Consider the following 6912-nt stretch of genomic DNA (forward strand, 5'->3'; position numbering starts at 1 on the left):
AACTGGTGGGATAACACTCGACAGAGGATTGAAGTACCAGGTGCTGAGATGACTTGGGAAAGGTTCAAGACGGCCTTTCTGGAGAAATATTTTCCTGCTGATGTGCGATGTAAGAAGGAGATGGAATTTCTGGGACTGAAGCAGGGTAACATGTCTGTTGCTGATTACGCTTCGAAGTTTGAGGAGCTGGTGCAGTATTGTCCTCATTATAATAATGCTGATGCTGAGGAATCCAAGTGTGTCAAGTTTGAGAACGGGTTGCGTCCCGAGATCAAACAAGGCATTGGTTACCAGGAGATTCGTAGGTTTCCTACGTTGGTTAATAAGTGCAGGATATTTGATGAAGATAGCAAGGCTAGGACTGCTCATTACAAGAGTCTTAGTGAGAAGAAGAATAAGGATCGTGGTAGTCCTTATGCATCTCCGAATGGTAAAGGTAAGCAGAAAGTGGTAGATGAGAAGAAGCCAAGTGGAGGAGGATCTCCCATAGCTGGTAAATGTTTCAAGTGTGGCGAGCCAGGCCACCGTGCGGATAGCTGTACCAAGAAAGTGCTGAGATGTTTCCGATGCGGTCAGGCTGGTCATAGAGTTACGGAATGTAAGGATGCTGGTCCGACATGTTTTAATTGTGGCGAGAAAGGCCATATCAGTTCGCAGTGCTCGAAACCGAAGAAGGCGGCTACTGCAGCTCATACTACTGGTAGGGTGTTTGCTCTGAGTGGGGCTGAAGCTCCTAAAGAAGATAATCTGATTAAAGGTACTTGCTTGATTAATAATGTTGAATTGCTTGCTATTGTTGACACTGGTGCTACTCATTCGTTCATTTCGTATGAGTGTGCGACCAGGATTGGTGTGATTATGTCGTCCCTAGGCGGAAGTATGGTGATAGATACTCCTGCTAATGGTTCTGTGAAGACTTCTGTTGTCTGTCGAGGTTGTCATTTGACGATCTTTGAGAGAGAGTTCGTGGTTGATTTGGTGTGCTTACCCTTGCACCAAATTGATATTATTCTGGGAATGAATTGGCTAGAATTCTATGGCGTGTTTATCAACTGCTATAGGAAGACGGTGCGGTTTTCTGAAGTTGGTGAGAATGATGAGGCAAGATTTCTATCTGCTAGGCAGGTGGGGGATTTTGTGAAAGATGAAGCTCAGATATTCGCTTTATTTGCGTCTCTGCAAGCGGATAAGAAAGTGGTGAGCGTAGATTTGCCTGTTGTCTGTGAATTTCAAGATGTGTTTCCGGAGGATGTAAGTGAATTACCTCTAGAACGGGAAGTCGAATTTGCCATTGACTTAGTACCAGGTACGAGTCCAGTGTCGATGTCTCCTTATAGAATGTCGGAAACTGAATTAGTTGAATTGAAGAAGCAACTTGAAGAATTGCTTGAGAAGAAGTTTGTGCGTCCAAGTGTTTCTCCTTGGGGTGCACCAGTATTGTTAGTGAAGAAGAAAGAAGGTACGATGAGGTTGTGTGTCGATTACCGGCAGTTGAATAAGGTGACTATCAAGAATCGGTATCCATTGCCGAGGATTGATGATTTGATGGACCAGTTGGTTGGAGCTCATGTTTTCAGTAAGATTGATTTGCGGTCGGGTTATCATCAGATCCGAGTGAAGTCAGATGATATTGCGAAGACTGCTTTCCGTACGAGGTATGGTCATTATGAATACACTGTGATGCCGTTCGGTGTGTCTAATGCTCCAGGTGTGTTTATGGAATATATGAATCGTATATTTCATCCGTACCTTGATAATTTTGTTGTGGTGTTCATAGATGATATATTGATATATTCTAAGACGGAAGAAGAGCATGCAGGACATCTGAGAATTGTTTTGCAGGTGTTAAGAGAAAAGAAATTATATGCAAAGTTATCTAAATGTGAGTTCTGGTTGAAGGAAGTGAGTTTCCTTGGCCATGTGATTTCGAGTGGTGGGATTTCTGTTGATCCTGCTAAAGTTGATGCCGTATTACAGTGGGAGACTCCGAAGTCTGCTACTGAGATACGCAGTTTTCTGGGGTTAGCTGGTTATTATCGCAGATTTATTGAAGGCTTCTCTAAGTTGGCATTGCCGTTGACGCAGTTGACTAAGAAGGGTCAAGTATATGTGTGGGATACAGCTTGTGAAGCGAGTTTTGTGGAGTTGAAGAGGCGGTTGACCAGTGCTCCAGTGTTGATCTTGCCTAATCCTGGTGAGTCCTTCGTTGTCTATTGTGATGCTTCTTTGATGGGTCTTGGTGGTGTTTTGATGCAGAATGGTAAAGTTGTAGCTTATGCTTCTAGACAGTTGAAAGTTCATGAGAGGAATTATCCTACGCATGATCTAGAACTTGCAGCTGTTGTATTTGTGTTGAAAATGTGGAGGCATTATCTGTATGGTTCCAGATTCGAAGTGTTCAGTGATCACAAGAGTCTGAAGTATCTGTTTGATCAGAAAGAGTTAAATATGAGGCAGAGAAGGTGGTTAGAATTACTGAAGGATTTTGACTTTGAATTGAGTTATCATCCCGGTAAGGCTAATGTAGTTGCAGATGCGCTGAGTAGAAAGTCTCTACATATGTCTATGATGATGGTTCGGGAGCTCGAGTTAATTGAACAGTTCCGTGATATGAGTTTGGGTTGTGAAGTTTCCGCTGATAGTGTAAAGTTGGGTATGCTGAAGTTGACTAGTGGAATTCTGGAAGATATTCGGAATGGTCAGCAAGTTGATGTCGCTCTAGTTGGTCATATTACTATGGTTAACCAGGGTAATGGTGGTAATTTTGAGATTGATGAGAATGGCATCCTGCGATTTAAAGGTAGAGTTTGTGTTCCTGAGGTGTCTGAATTGAAAAAGAGTATTCTTGAAGAGGGCCATAGGAGTGGATTGAGTATCCATCCAGGTGCAACTAAAATGTATCAAGATTTGAAGAAGTTGTTTTGGTGGGCTGGTATGAAAAGAGATGTTGCTAAGTTTGTGTATGCCTGTTTGACTTGTCAGAAGTCAAAGATTGAACATCAGAAACCGGCAGGTATGATGCAACCTTTGAAGATTCCTGAATGGAAGTGGGATAGCATTTCCATGGATTTTGTGACGGGATTGCCGAGGACGACGAAAGGTAATGATTCCATTTGGGTGATTGTGGATCGATTGACTAAGTCGGCGCATTTCTTGCCGATGAAGATTAATCACTCTTTAGAGAAGTTGGCAGAGTTGTATATTGAGGAGATAGTGAGGCTGCATGGTATTCCATCCAGTATTGTGTCTGATAGAGATCCCAGATTTACTTCTAGATTTTGGGAAAGTTTGCAGAAAGCGTTGGGGACTAAGTTGAGGTTGAGTTCAGCTTATCATCCTCAGACTGATGGTCAGACTGAAAGAACTATCCAATCCTTGGAGGATTTGTTGAGAGCTTGTGTGTTGGAGCAGAGTGGTTCTTGGGATAGTTATTTGCCGTTGGTGGAGTTTACTTATAATAATAGTTTTCATGCTAGTATCGGTATGGCTCCATATGAAGCATTGTATGGTAGGAGGTGTAGAACTCCATTGTGTTGGTATGAATCAGGTGAGAGTGTTGTACTCGGACCTGAGATTGTGCAGCAGACGACTGAAAGGGTTAAGATGATTCAGGAGAAAATGAAGATTTCTCAGAGTCGTCAGAAGAGTTATCATGATAACAGGAGAAAGGCACTTGAGTTCCAAGAGGGAGATCATGTGTTCTTGAGAGTTACTCCGACGACAGGTGTGGGTAGAACTTTAAAGTCTAAAAAGCTTACTCCGAGGTTTGTGGGTCCGTATCAGATTTTGAAGAGGGTTGGGGAAGTGGCGTATCGGATAGCTTTACCGCCGTCGCTTTCTAATCTGCATGATGTGTTTCATGTATCTCAGTTGAGAAAATATATTGCGGATCCTTCGCATGTTGTTCAGTTGGATGATATCCAGGTGAGGGATAATTTGACCGTTGAGGTGTTGCCAATTCGGATAGATGACCGAGAAGAGAAGACCCTGAGAGGTAAGAAGATTGCTCTAGTGAAAGTTGTTTGGGGAGGTCCAGCTGGTGAGAGCTTGACTTGGGAGCGTGAAGATCAGATGAAGGAGTCGTATCCGGCTCTATTTACTTGAGGTATGTTTTCGAGGACGAAAACTCTTTTAGTGGGGGAGAGTTGTAACACCCCGATTAAAATAAGAGAATTATTTAATTGAGTTAATATTATTTTATTAATTTAATTAAATAAAGTTGAATTATTGGATTATTTTTATTATTATTATAGATGTTATTTATTTTAATAATAATTAAATAAATAAAATAAATGGAATATGAAGAGTGGAAGGGTAAAAGTGGAAATTGGATAAAAGAGGCCAAAGTGAGGACTCAGGTTGTTTCACGTGTTTTGCCTCAGAGTCAGAGAAAGGGGGAGAAACGCTGAAGAGAAAGAGAAGGAAGAGGAAAAGGCCAAAGATTGCTCAGAGCTTCCTTCAATCCAAAGAGGTAAGGGGTCTGAACCTTATTAAACAATAATATGCTGAAAATGGTGAAATATTGGATGAACGAAATTGGGATTTTAATCGAAGGAATTCGTAGAAATTATATGCAATGATGTTAGGATTTGTGAAATCGAATAGGGGACTATTTGTATTAGATGATATGAGTGATTTTGTGTGAAATTTGGACTGTGGAAGGATGAATTTGGATAGATCTCGTAGCAGAGAAAGCCATTGCAGATCTGGAAATCTGGTTTCTGGTCATACGCGTATGGCACTAGGCAATACGCGTATGAGATTGCTGGTACGCGTATGGCACTAGGCAATACGCGTATGGATGAGGAAGATGATGTTTGAACGTGTTTTGGTCTCTGTTGGTACGCGTATGGGAATGTGATACGCGTAGCATACGCGTATGGACATGGGCAATACGCGTATGGATTTGGTCAGGCGTGGGCAATACGCGTATGGGCATAGGCAATACGCGTATGGGCAGACTTGTGGTCTTTCCTGGGTTGTTGTTGTGCAGTTTTTGGTTGTTTAGGCTGAGCGAGGTAACTTAGCTGATGCATGGTATACGAGGGATCATTTCCCGTTGCTTTGAGTGGTATAGATATTAGTAGAGTGTGATAATACTGTGTTTGATTATGTGGCATGATGTGATATGCTTTTGTGATAGAATGTGTTAATGATGATGATAACATGACTATATGATGCTGTTGTTGCTATGTTGATTATGATGCATGCTTGGTGTGCATGCATTCATGAAAGGCCGATGCATAGTGATGAACGGACTGAGTTCCAATGATGTTGTTGACTCCGGGCTTGTTGAGAGGCTTGGTTCCTTGCGGGGAACTCGGATTCTATGGTGATGAATCTGGGAGTGGTGATCCTGTAGTTGGTCACAAAATGGGTATACCGAGTCGTGTTGAGTCATGCATGGGTGTGTGCATTGCATTTGATATGTTGTTTTGTTGATGTTCATGAATATGTTGATTATGATGATTATGATGAGCTGTGTTGGCATATGTGAAATATATTTATGTTTATATTTCTGTCGTTATATTATTATTTAATAATGTAATTCTCACCCCTTCTGCATGTGTTTATGTTCATCTATGATGAGCAATGTGCAGATAAAGAGGAGTAGCTATTGTTGAGGTTTGAAGAATAAGTGTAGAGTTATTCTACAGAGTCGAGTCAAATGCTCTGGTCATGTGACACCGGGGTTATGGGATTCGATAGATAATTGATTATTATTTACGTTGTTTATGATGACTAACATGTTGAGATGTTTTGTTGAGATAATGTTGAACCATTATTATGAATTGTTATATGATGAATGATAATATTAATGTTGTTGTCCGCTGCGAAGTTTTAATAAAATAAATAATATGTTTTATGTTGTGATGCGATAATTGTTATGTTGTAAGAAATGTAAACTCTTCTACATGTTGTACTCTGATAATCTATTTAAATATGTCGTTTGGGTAGAAGGGTGTTACAGTTGTGGTAGCAAACAGAAACTGGCGTCAGGCACAAAATCCACCAACTGGGTATACCACTTGTGTCTTGTGATCTGAGTTAAGAAGACAGCTATGTCTTGTGATCCGAGTTACATTGCCTATGTACTAAGCATTACATACTCTTCAGGAAGCTCTCCTGTTGAGGGGAAGGGTTCTGGTACAACTGATTCTTGTACCTCTACTTCCTCATGTACACCAACTTTGGTGTTTGTGGTGGTGGAGTCAATGACAGAGATGAAGAGCATACCCTTATTGGGATGTTTTGTCCAGTGCAATGTTTATTTGTTTTAGCCAAAATTTGCCAAAGGGGGAGATTGTTAATACCTTAGGATTGGCATTAATTTTGTAAAACAAATAATGTAATCATCTCTGTTGTTTTAATATGTTGGGTTGAAGAAGTTCAACATCTGGACCAACATGTCATGTACGATGTCACGACATCATGCCTGTGACATCGTACATGTGTAGAAAACTGAATTAATTAATTCAGTATATATTCTGGGATTAGTAAGGATATTTGGTGAATATCCTAACTCCCATGTGGAGGTCTTAAAGACTCAATCAGAACATATATAGGCTCAAAATAAGGAGATATATATGGAGAGATTTTAGGATTGAAGACCTTGTTTATAGCAGAAATGTTTTGCTGTATTTGTAACAGCAAAGAACAAGTTTGCTGCGATTTCTGAAGGCCCAAATCCAGTTGGGTGATTAGGTTATAAATAGCTTATTGTAACCTAGTTTTTGTAAGCCTCATAGAATGAAAATTTAGGGGTGTGTGTGAGGTAAACCTCCCAACCTGTGGGAAGGTTACCATATGTTTCTCAGTGTTCAAAGCTGAGAGTTTTTGTAACTCAAAGCCTGTAGGCAAGAGTGATTATGTTCTTGAATGAAGCTGTGAAGCAAGTTCAAGTTGGTTAAC

The sequence above is a fragment of the Lathyrus oleraceus genome, chromosome 1, assembly GCF_024323335.1.
Source record: "Lathyrus oleraceus cultivar Zhongwan6 chromosome 1, CAAS_Psat_ZW6_1.0, whole genome shotgun sequence".
Taxonomy (NCBI): domain Eukaryota; kingdom Viridiplantae; phylum Streptophyta; class Magnoliopsida; order Fabales; family Fabaceae; genus Lathyrus; species Lathyrus oleraceus.